Genomic DNA, 12,855 nt, shown 5'->3' with positions numbered 1-12,855 from the left:
TAAGTCTGCTAATGCTACAGTAGAGCACACGTTTAGTGATCTGCCTCCTCATGAACTCTCATATCGTCTCGCTATGCGAAATAATTCCTTTATCCGTATGTTACATTATTCACACCAGACCAGCAATGCCACTAATTGTTGGGTGTGTGGTCGACTCCCCCCTTTCCAGACACCGAAGGGAGTTCTGCCACTGTTTCCTTATCCATTTTCACATAATGGTTCGTGTGGAGCATGGTCCACGTTAACGTCATCCTCAACAGATATGTCTTTTCTTAACAGTACATGTTTTCCAGACAAGCAAGGTCTTCCCCACAGAACAGGGTTAGATCTAGAAAATGAAGTTTATAATTTGGGTACTTATTCTTCGAATTTCATGGTCCTGAATGTTCAGTCTGATACTACTCCAGACTTACCCTCTATGTCAGTATTACCAGTCAAAGGTGAATTATGTGTCCGAAAGAATGGTTCCGTACATGTAGGCCATAGTGATTGTACTACTATTGTCAAGTATAGTGACAGTAGGAAATCTATTTTCAAAACTTCACGTCATTCTTATTTTGTTTGTGGTCAGACCGCATATGTTCGTCTGCCCCTCGATTGGGAGGGAACCTGTTACATTGCCTTCCTACTGCCACCAGTTTTTCTAGCCCCACCTGACTATCATAGGAATTCCCACCTAGTACATACTAGACACAAAAGAGACCTCCCGATTGTCGATTATACTGAAACTGCTCTAGAACAATACATAGATATCAATAAAGGTGTCTTCCCCTACTTAGGTACTGTTGTAAATAGTAAACTGATACGTAGATTAACGAGAACACTTGAAGCAGTAGTGATTGAGACTACTTCTGCTCTAGGTAACTTAACCGAAGAACAATCCTTTATGAGAATTGTCGTGCTCCAGAATCGTCTCGTCCTTGACGTCATACTGGCCGATAGGGGCGGGGCATGTAGAGTCATCGGATCTAGTTGCTGCATTTTCATTCCTAATAACGCACCGTCTGTTTATTCAGCTATTACCAGACTCCATAATATTGCCCATATGTTACACCAAGATCCAGGCACCTGGACATGGTCCGGTTGGTTCTGGAATATAATTTCCGCCTGGGGATGGAAAGTATTGTCATTTCTGGGTATTGCAGTAGCGATCATATTCAGTTGCTGCCTCTGTTTACAATGTGGCCCTGCGATTTGCGGCATTTGTGCTACCTCTTGTATTCCTAGTCCCAAGTCCCGTTCTAAATCCAGTTCCAAGACAATTCGAGACGAGCAAATGATACTGTATGAAATGATAGATGGTATCATGAATATTGATGTTTCCTGATGGAAACGTAGTGACAAGGAGGGAATGTGGAAAAGTACATTTTGCCATGTTCTGTGTCCCTACGTGTTCCCCATCTTATGCTATGTGTGCATGATTAATATGCATATGTATTCCCTATGTTTGATTAAAGACGCAATTACAGTTGTGTCCATCTCTAGTATGCTAGTTTCCAGTTCTCGTGAAAGCTACGAGTATTAGGTCTATGTAAAGTTACGTTGCCACGTTTCTCAGTGTGCACGTTATTTCATTGACAAGTCCCCGTTTCTAGGCCTCAAAAGGGCCCGGACACCAGATTCAGCTCCTGTCTCCTGAACCCTCGCTGAGGAGCGATACAGCCCCCACCTGTATCCTCGACCCTTCACTTACTTCCTGCCTCACAGTGCCCGGTTCAGCCTGGCTCTGCCTACGAGTCTGCCAAGAGTATGTTATGATTCTAGTTATCAGTCCAGCCCTCCTTCTCTGCATTCCTAAGCTACTGAATCGCATCAATAGTTTCCGTCATTGTCTAGCCTTTACGTCTCCATGTAAGAGAAATACTGCATTTAATGGTCATTTAATATTCTTCAACGCACTACATGTAGAATAATGCATGCTCCAGTCTAAGAGTCTGTTAGCCTCTCCCCTCCTGACTTTTAGTTTATATCAACATGTTCTCTAAAACATCAGATACTAGATAGGGTTTAGGTACATGTCGCCCTGACTCTCCAGACTTCTGTCTCTACTCCTAGCACAGAGTTCATAGCCCCCAGCTTCTCCTAGTAACACGTAATTGTCAGTTTGCGCGCACCATTAGGTTAGAGGTCCCGGCTCCTTAGGTAGCCCCCTCCATGTTTCCGCCCCATTTATGACATACTCTGTTACGTTTACATCACATGTCTATGTATACGCCTCTTGTTACACCCACTTTCACCCTTATCTTTCGCGACTGCTATTGACCACACCCACTGCTCCGCCTATCATATGTATTGTAATGCAATTGTTTTAGTATATATGCTTGTGTACTGTTATTAAATGTGACGCCAGTCCAATCCTGTCCCGTGCTAGCTAGCCATCCCAGATCTTGTCCGTGCAGGTTGTCCTGTTCCTGTCCTTTATGCTGTATTAAACCTGCAAACTCCTACTACCTCGAATCTTGACTCTTATTTATTGAGCTATCTGTTATTCATATATTTATTCAAAAATAGAGGTATTATTTATTTATTTACCACAACACTACACAAACTCATATAGAAACTGAAGGCAGATACGTGATACTTGCCGTGACCCTTAACGGCCAACTGGTAATCTTTGCGTCTTTTTATGACCCAAACACAGACAACTCAGGCTTTTACACCCAGATCTGGAGATTGATCTCCTGATTTGGCCCTCTCCCGCTGATTTGGGTTGGAGATTTTAACATTGCACCACAAGTCAATCTTGACCGCTTGGGTACGTGCTTACACCACCCCCAAGCTACTGTTACACTGCACACACTTATACAAGACAATAATTTATTAGATGCCTGGAGACACACGCACCCGGATGGGTGTGAGAGGACTTGTGAGAGGACTTGTGTCTCAAAGACACACGGCTCCTGGTCCCGCATTGACCTGTGGCTGGACGCCACGTGCTGGACCACATCTGTTGAACACCTGCTGCGCACACTATCGGATCACTCTGTGGTGAGACTGTGGATCCTGCTAACCCCCAGCATATGTTTGCATGGCGTCTGCCTTCCTCCATGCTCCGCGATGCTCCGCGATGCTGCACTCAGGGAGGAACTCTGCGGCGCAATTACTGATTTTTTTAAATTTTAACACTGGCTTGGTGGAGTCACCCTTCAGCCTTTGGGAGAACGCCAAGGTGGTGGTCTGGGGGAATGCATAGCTAGGGAATCCAGGGTGCTCAGATCCATTAGAGGTACTCTGGAGCAGCTGGAGGCCGACATAAGACTACTAGGCCAAAGCTATATTAATGACCCCTCCCCAGCATCACTAAAATTGATATAATTCCATACTGAAGCTGAGCTCAACTCAACATACCTCAGCCGCAAGGCTCAGGTTCGCCGATATGGTGAGGGCGACTGACCTGGGAGAGCACTGGTGAATCTGCTAAGAAGACCACATGCTTTCTGCTCTATAACAGAACTTTCCCATGACATTTCAGGCAAAACAATGTCCCCCAGTGAAATACTCACTAGGATCTCAGCATTCTGTTCTCAACTCTACACCACTGGTGTGGAAACGCCCCATGATATTATACAGATGACTCAATCGAGCTGCTATGGCTTAGTGATGAACATCGCAAATACTTAGATGAGCCGTTCACCAGCGAGGAAATTGGGAAGGTGATAGCTGGCCTTCTGGGCGATAAAGCCCAAAGCTCAGACGGGCTGACCCCTATATTTTATAAAGAGTGCACGCCCATCCCTGTTCCCCATCTTGCTCAAATGTATAATGAATCCATTACGCTTGGCCAGTTCCCTCCCACTCTCTGTGAGGCAGTGATCACTCTTATCCTTAAACTTTTCTCAGTGCTTAGGTATCAGCCCAGCCTTCATCCACAAAATCAAGTTATTCTATACACGGCCATCTGCACACATTAAACTTAACGGACAAACTACAGATCCCATAACCATCATGGCGAACACCCATCACAACGAAGTGATCAGTTCGCGAGGACATTACAAAGCATTTAGAAGATCGCATTCACGTTTACATTGTAAGGCAGAGCATCGTAAGGCAGAGCATCATAAGGCAGAGCATCGTATGGCAGAGCATCGTAAGGCAGAGCATCGTAACACAGAGCATCATAACACAGAGCAACGTAAGGCAGAGCATCGTAAGGCAGAGCATCGTAAGGCAGAGCATCGTAAGGCAGAGCATCATAAGGCAGAGCATCGTATGGCAGAGCATCGTAAGGCAGAGCATCGTAACACAGAGCATCATAACACAGAGCAACGTAAGGCAGAGCATCGTAAGGCAGAGCATCATAAGGCAGAGCATCATAAGGCAGAGCAATGTAAGGCAGAGCATCATAAGGCAGAGCATCGTAAGGCAGAGCATCGTAAGGCAGAGCAACATAAGGCAGAGCATCGTAAAGCAGAGCAACGTAAGGCAGAGCATCTTAAGGCAGAGCATCGTAACGCAGAGCATCGTAAGGCAGAGCAACGTAAGGCAGAGCATCGTAAGGCAGAGCATCGTAAGGCAGAGCATCGTAAGGCAGAGCATCGTAACACAGAGCATCGTAACGCAGAGCATCGTAAGGCAGAGCATCGTAAGGCAGAGCATCGTAAGGCAGAGCAATGTAAGGCAGAGCATCGTAAGGCAGAGCAACGTAAGGCAGAGCATCGTAAGGCAGAGCATCGTAAGGCAGAGCATCGTAAGGCACAGCAACGTAAGGCAGAGCATCGTAAGGCAGAGCATCGTAAGGCACAGCATCGTAAGGCAGAGCATCGTAACACAGAGCATCGTAACGCAGAGCATCGTAAGGCAGAGCATCGTAAGGCAGAGCATCGTAAGGCAGAGCATCGTAAGCCATAACAACGCAACATTGCGATGCAAACGCTAATGCGATGTGACTTAAATTCTTAATGCGTTGTATTAATACCAAAAATCCAATCCGAAATCCAAATAAAAGGCAACATGACGATGTAACTTCGTTAATGTGACGAAGGACTGAATAAAGCTACAAATAACGTAAATCGCGCGCATGCCATGTTCTGAACGCTCATAAAGATTGCAAATAAAAGGCAACATGTATTAATAACACCCATAAAGTGTTGGCATTGTATTAATACCGTCACGCGCGTCTACATTGTATTAACCCTTTCCATGCTGATGACGAGCTCAGCTCGTCATCAGCGTTACCTACCGTGTGCTGATGACGAGCTGAGCTCGTCATATAACGCGGTAATCTGAAAAATGCCGCATACCGCGGGAAAAACGGCCTCACGCATGCGGTTAATAACGCTCATATACTTAATGCCAGTTGACTGAATTGTTTGTAATGCACTCATTAATACTGCAAACGCTCAATAAAGCTACAAATAACATAAATCGTGAGCAATGTCAATGTCATCATGCCTTTGTTAATGCCAAGTTCTGCATTGTTTGCTGGAAGTCTCGAAATCACGTTGTATTAATACCGCGCAATGTCATCATTGCTTGCTATTAGGCACACGTGCACCTTAAAAGGTCATTAATACAGTCATTATTGTAAGCTGTATAATTATTAATTAATATAGTCATTCTCGCACACGGGTACTGGATGGATGAATGATTGAGGGCGGAGATGAATGATGGGTAGGTGGATGAATGGATGGATGAACGCGTTGATGGGTGAAGGATGGCTTAACCCACACATACTTACTAAAAAAAAAAATAATAATAATAATATTTGCTTCATGTACGATTTATAGGAAATGCAAGTACAAAGTTTCGATTCTTTAAAAATTTTATTTACAGGTGGACAAAAAAATTAGTTACAGTATTACCTTTTATATTTACAGGAAGGTAACTTATTCTAAAAAATTCGAAACGGACAGGCAATTCTCAAACACTGTATTACATTATTACTTTTTTTATGTACATGACAGTTAGACATTTGAAACAACAAGTCTTTCTGGCTATAATAAAGGTTACACATTTTGACAGAAAAATAAACGTCACTGTCATTACCAAAGTGGGTACCTTTGGTCATGAACAGAAAGCAATTAGTTCTAAAACTATTCGAAAACGATAAAGGTGATGATAAAGATAAAATAAAGAGTTACGCAGACGGTTAACACCTTACATGATACATTTATCAGAATTGCAGGCATAATCATTTCAGGGCCTTTTGTAGACGGGAGGAGCCTGCTGTAATAACTGTATTCACAAATACCTCTGTCGTTCCATTACACACATGAACCTGGTTTAAAAAGAAAAACTAGCCATGTTTAAAGAATAAGGTCGTAAATCATATACAGTTTGAGTTCCCATAGAAAACACTGTGCCTCAAAAATGTAGTTGCCAGCAAAAGAAACGTACACAGCTGCAAAGAAAAATGCACTTTAGAAATCAGATTATAAAGCCTATCACATGTTATGCACAGCGGACCAGACTATCCGGAACAGTGATAGTATTTACATAGCGCTTCGTAACGCTTTGTGTGGCGTCAGGTGCCTTATAGAACTCTGGGAAGTGCGTGGCTGGCTAAATACGCACCAATTTAGGATATGTATTATTGTGTTTTTGAAAACAATTTCATTTCAGTAGGATAAAAGAGGAGTTCACACACGTAACAGAGCGGAACAAAAACTAAAACGCGTTGTCAGGGCGTGCGATTTCGTGGTCTGTGAAGTTAAGTACTGCCCAATAGCAATCAACGCATTGGCATTGCAACAACGTTCGATGTAAAAGGTGCCGATGTGAAGGACTTTGTGATGTAAAATACGCATGGTAAACGCATGCGATGTATTGGTGCGTGATGTATCGACATACATCCAACCATCACTAGGGCTACAAGGCAGGGCTGCCCGCTATCACCAATGTTATTTGCTATTGCGATGGAGCTGTTTGCAGCCCGGCTGCCGCGGCACCATACACAGCATGGCATTGGGTTTTCAACCCATAGTTTTGTGACCTCTATGTATTCAGATTATGTTGCGTTGTATATCCGAGAGCCACAAGAAAACCAGGCGCCAATGACAAGAGAGATGATACGGTTTGGTGGGTACTGTGGAGTACAACTAAATTGGAGGAAAAACATTATTTTCCCCTTAACCGATGTAACACTGCCCTTTCCTACGGAATACCCGATAAAATAGGACTCAAGATTTCTTGGCATATGGCTGAGTAGGGACACAGAAGAGCTTTGGAAAGCTAATTTCGGCAAAAGCATGGAATGGCTGGGAACTAAAATGTTTGAGTGGAAAAACCTTTTCCTTTCCCTGGCAGGCCGCATTGTGATTGCCAAAATGGTGGTTCTGCCTAACCTTATATACCTGTTTTTAAATATTCAGTTGCCACTCACCTCACACATTTTTAAAAGACTACGTTCAAATATCATCACCTTGATTTGGGCAGGTCGACAGCCACGCATCGCCTATGAAACATTAACACTACCCATTTTGCGTGGCAGGATGGGGGCTCTAAATTTTAGGCTTTACGCTTTATGCACACTGTGCCCAGGCCAGCTTCCCTCACTTCTGGTACACTCAACACCTTTCCAACTGAAGGTTGTGGTTGAGATGGAGCTTGCCTTCCAAAGAAGGCTCCCAGAGGTGAAATTAATACTATTGAATGTATGTGTTGGGCGTGGGAGACAAATCCCAGGATTCCTGCAAGTCCCCCCCACCCTTAATTTAGGAATACCCCGGGGAGGTAATGATCCCCGGGGACCACGTGGGTGGCAAGTGTCCCCCAAGCGCTTTTATAATTAAAAAGTCCTGAGGAGGTGGCGTTCCCTGGGGCTGCAGGGGCCCACACTTCCCCCGCATGTATTTTCAACATTGCCCCTGGGACCTAGCCCACCCAGGGGCTTAATTAAAAGAAGCATGGTAGAACGCTCTTCGTTTTAAAAAAAAAAAAAAATTTCGGCAGGATTCATGGCCGTGCACCCTAAGCGAATCCCATCAAATCTTTAAAAAAGTGCCCCTTGGTGTCCCTGTGGGACCCCCTGAGCATGCCTAGAGGGTCAGGTTGTCTCTACCTTGCCCCCTTTTCTTGTTTTGTTTACTGTTTTACTTGTGACTTGGTTCAACTGAGTCACAAGATGGCTGCCAACATTTCCTAGTTTAAAGTGTTGGCAGCCAATCAGAAGTCAGTTCGTGATCGGGAGGGTTTGTGGATCCAAATAAAAGGTGTGGAGGGGTTCCTGTCCCCCCCACACTGCCCCACAGAACACCACCTCCACAGAGCTATGCAAATCCTGCAAGGGGGATGTGCAGCCCCCCACCAGGAGCCCTAGTTGGCCCTGGGGACTGCCACCCCCCAGGGCCAGCTCCATCACTGTCCCGTGGTTCCAATTTCCCGGGACATTGCAGATCGCAATTGACATGGCGGGAGCCCTGCTCCCACTATCCTATAGCAAACAGTGTACTCATTTTGAATAAGCGAGAGCACTATGCTCTTGCTTGCTCAAAGCGAGTACAGTTTGCTTTTTACCCGCAGGAAGCTACATGTCAGCAGCTCCTTGGGGTTAAAATGCAAACCCGGACCCCCAGATGGTGGGAGCCAGCTTGGACTGTGAGGCCTCAGAATCCCCCCACGGTCCCTTTCAACATAGCCATGACCCGGAGGGATGGAGTCACCGGTGCCGAAAATGGCCTGGGAGGAGGTCATATGGTCCCCCTCCCTGAACATGAAATTATTATTTATTTTTAAAAATGGCAAGCCCCTGGGGATGGGTCCCCGGGCCCACAAATGGCCTGGGATGGGGGCTGCTCCTTTCAAATAAAAAAATAATAAAAAAAACAATAATTGGCTGGGCACCGGGGGATGTGATCCCCCAGGCAAATCGGCCTGGGGAGAGGCTGCATGGCCCCACTCCCTTTTAAAAATTAAATAAACAAAGGCTAAGCCCCCTTCTATTGCCTCCAGTAAGTCCCATACAGCAGGATTACTGAGTTCTGAAAGAAGCCATTCCCCCTTTCACCACTTCTCTGCAAATGTGCCTCCTGGCATTGTCTTGGTTGGGGGATGAAGTCCCCTTCGCTGGTGAGAGGCCTTTAGGGCCAACTAGAACACCTGTTGCCACTAGTAAGCACCACACAGTGGGATTGCTGAGAGGTTGTCAGAGGCCATGTCCCCTTTCGCCAACATTCTGCAAATGCACCACCTGGCACACTACTCTTTGGGGGATGGGGTTCAGTTGCCTTTTGAGGGTCCCTGGGGGCCAACAAGCCCTCCTATTACCTCCAGTAAGCCCCACACAGCTGGCTTGCTCAGACCCTCAGGATGCAGTGTGCCAATTGGCACATTTGCAGAGTGGTAAAAAAAGGGGCATGGTCTCCGACCAGTGCTCAGCAATTCCAGTGTTTGGGTCTTTTTGGAGGTAATAGGTGGGCTAGTTGGCCCCAATGGACCCTCTGGAGTGAAGGAGACTTAATCCCCAAAAAAGTCCACCAGGAGGTGCATTTGGGAAGTAGTGGAGAAAGGGGGCGGGACCTTCGGCAAGTTTCTGACATTGTTTTTTTTGTTATTTTAGGAAGGGGATGGGTGGCCCCCTTCCCTTCACCCTTTTCAGCCCTGGGTGCACCATCACCACTCAGCCTCCCTTCTGAGGTGATATATGCCCCTAGAAGTCATCAGTGATGGCATCAGTGATGTCACTGTCCATGTACAGAAACAAGCAAGAGAGCTGCAGAAACATGCAACAAAGGTGCAGGAAGATGGGTACAGAAAGAGCCATGAGGGGTGCAGAAAGAAGCAAGAGAGCAGCACAAAGAAGGAAATAAGCAAAAGAAGTGTTGAATGAAGGAACAGATGTGTAGAATGGGACAGCAGGGGAGTGGAAAGAGGGAAGAAGTGTCCAGAACGAGACACAAGGGGTACAGAAAGAAGTCTGAGAAGTACATAAAGAAGCAAAAGTAGTGGAGAAAGAAGCTACATAGCTGCAGAAAGAGTGACGAGGGATGCAGAAAGAGTAAAGAGGCATGCAGAAATAAGCTCAAGGGGTACAGAAAGAAGCAAGAGAGGTACAGAAAAAAGCAAGAGAGGTGCAGAAAGAAGCAAAATAAGTGCAGAAAGAAGCAACAGATGTTAAGAAAGGGACAAGAGTACTGCGAAAAGGGGCAAAAGAGGTTCCGAAAGAGGCAACAGAAGTGCAGAAGGACACAAGTGAGGTGCGGAAAAGGCAAGGAAGGTGCAGAAATGGGAAAGGGGTGGAGAAAGAGGGAAGAGGGGTTCAGAAAGTAGCAAGAGAGATGTCAAAAAAAAAAGAAAATTGCAGAATGAAGCAACAAAGGTATAGAAAGAGCCAAGAGAAATATAGAAAGAAGAAAGAGAAGTTCAGAAAGAAGCAACAGAAATGCAGAAAGAGGCAAGAGAAGTGCATGAAGAGGCACGAGAAGTGCATAAAGAGGAAAGAGAGGTGCAGAAAGAGGGAAGAGGGGTACAGAAAGAGGCAAGATGAGTACAGAATGAAGCAAGAGAAGTGCAGAAAGAAGGTGTAGAAAGAGGCAACAGAACTGCAGAAGGAGTCAAGAGTGGTACGGAAACATGCAAGGGAGGTTCAGAAAGAGGCAAGAGATGTGCAGAAAGAGAAATGCAAAAAGAGGCAAGAGAATTGCAGAAACAGGCAAAAGAGGTGCAGAAATAGGGAAGAGGGTGAAGAAAGAAGCAAGAGAGGTACAGAAAGAAGGAAAAAAGTACTGAAAGAACCAACAGAGGTACAGAAAGAAGCAGAAGAGGTACAGAAGGAGGCAAGAGAACTGAAAGAAGGAAGGGAAGTGCAGAAAGAACCAACAGAGATACAGAAAGAAGTAAAAGGGGTGCAGAAAGAGGCAAGAGAACTGCAGGAAGAGGCAAGAGTTGTACAGAAAGTGGCAGGAGAGGTGCAAAAATAGTTAAGGGGTACAGAAAGAAGCAAGAGAGTTGCCAAAAGTAGATAGAGATGTGTAGAAAGAAGCAACAGAGGTGCTGAAAGAGGTAAGAGACGTACAGAAAAAGGTGAGACGGGGGCAGAAAAAGACAAGAGAGCTACAGAAAGAGGGAAGTGGGGTGAATAAAGAGGCAAGACGAGTGTAGAAAAAGCAAGAGAGGTGCAGAAAGAAGCAAGAGAAGTGCAAAAAGAAGCAACAGAGGTGCAGAAAGAGGTAACAAAAGTGCAGAAAAAAGCAAGGGATGTGCAGAAATAGGGAAGACAGGTACAGAACCAAGAGATGTGCAGAAAAAAGAAAGAGAAGTACAGAAAGAAGCAACAGAAGTGTAGAAAGTTGCAAAAGAGGTGTAGAAAGAGACAAGAGAACTGCAGAAAAAGGCATGAGAGATGCAAGAGAGGTAGAGAAAGAGGCAAGAGAAGTGCAGAAAGAGGCAAGAGAAGTGTAGAAACAGGCAAGAGAGTTGCAGAAACAGGCAACAGAGGTGCAGAAAGAGGGAAGAGGGGTGCAGAAAGAGAGAAGAGGGGTGTACAAAGAGGCAAGAGCAGTGTAGAAAGAGGGAAGAAAAGTGCAGAAAGAAGCAACAGAGGTGAATAATGAGGCAAGAAAACTGCAGAAAGAAGCAAGAGAACTGTCATAAAATCATCTCGAGAGTGCCCCATCCCGTCCTGGAATACTAATGTTAGTAGTGCACACAAATTCTTAAAATGGGACCGGCTAAGTGTCGGAATGATGTTGGAACTACTATTCCCATGAGCCTTAGTGAATAGATGCTAGCATAATGGAAACACCCTTAAAACAGAAGACTGACAGACGGAAATTCCATTTGGGTGTGCAGCTTGGAGGAAGGACGCTGTGTATTTCTCTCTGTGTAGGTAAGGGTGCTCTGCACCACTTTCCCTTAATATTGGTCTGTCATCGAAGTAGTGGGGGAACTGTATTCCTCTACGGCCTTGTTCTGTTGTGCAAGGGCGGTTACTCTAGCTCTCTCTCTCTTTGTCTTGTGCACAGAGGCTATCAGCACTTTCCAATCGTTCCCCCCATTGGCAAGCCATTACAGTTTGGCTCTTGCGGTGAAACCTTTGTTTTAGTTTACCATTAGTAGTGAAAGTAATTTGTTTCATTCGGGTTCCTATATGAAGTAAAATAAAGCCCCCCTCAGCAGGTGTTCAACCAAGGTCCAGTGGTTTACAGTGGGAACTGTATATCTGTTCGCTTGTTCAGGTGATTGGAGTTTGCTCTTCATGGACATTGTTCTGGGGGTATTACGTTTGGAAACTGTCCCTTACAAAACGTTGGAAAGAGTATGAATTTCCTTGTTTTGTATATAATGGAATTAATTTTGATGAACATGATTGCTGGATATGATTTTTAATTGTTTGCTGTTTTCTTTGACTCTAGTTAACAGGGGTGAATGCTAGAGCGGTAAGGGACTACGCTCAACCGCTGCAAAGCCTTCTAGAGTCTATAAAGGGTATGTTACAGTACAGGTTTGAATACCGATTTGTTAGATATGATGTGTAGCCTGTAATGTTGTCCATTTTGTGTTGTTTATGACAGAGTGGTTCTTATATAAATATATGTCTTCTTGCAGCAAAACCCCAGAAGAAAGAGTGGACGTTTCTACTAAGGAGCTATGAACTACGTAGGACACTACAGGACGCATAGTGTTATTTTTTGTTACAGGTATTTACTGGAGTTTGGTATGTTGGGCACTGAGATGTTTGAATGCACAGCTTTTATGCTAAGAAAGAAAGAACTATTTATTATCTTCTGCTGTAATTTCAGATCTCCCTCCTTGCTGTTTCCTCCCTGTCCTTCTCTCGCTTGATCATCCCAATGTCCTATGCTTTTACAGCTATCCTGGCTTGGGACTATCAAGAGGTGGATCATTCTAAGCTGCATACTGACCCTGAGCATTTTCTACTTCGACAAAATTTCCGACCCACAAATATTTATCCTCCCA

Source organism: Lissotriton helveticus, chromosome 6 (assembly GCF_964261635.1).
Source record: "Lissotriton helveticus chromosome 6, aLisHel1.1, whole genome shotgun sequence".
NCBI classification, from domain to species: domain Eukaryota; kingdom Metazoa; phylum Chordata; class Amphibia; order Caudata; family Salamandridae; genus Lissotriton; species Lissotriton helveticus.
The sequence above is the reverse complement of the archived record's forward strand: the minus strand, read 5'-3'. Positions refer to the sequence as shown.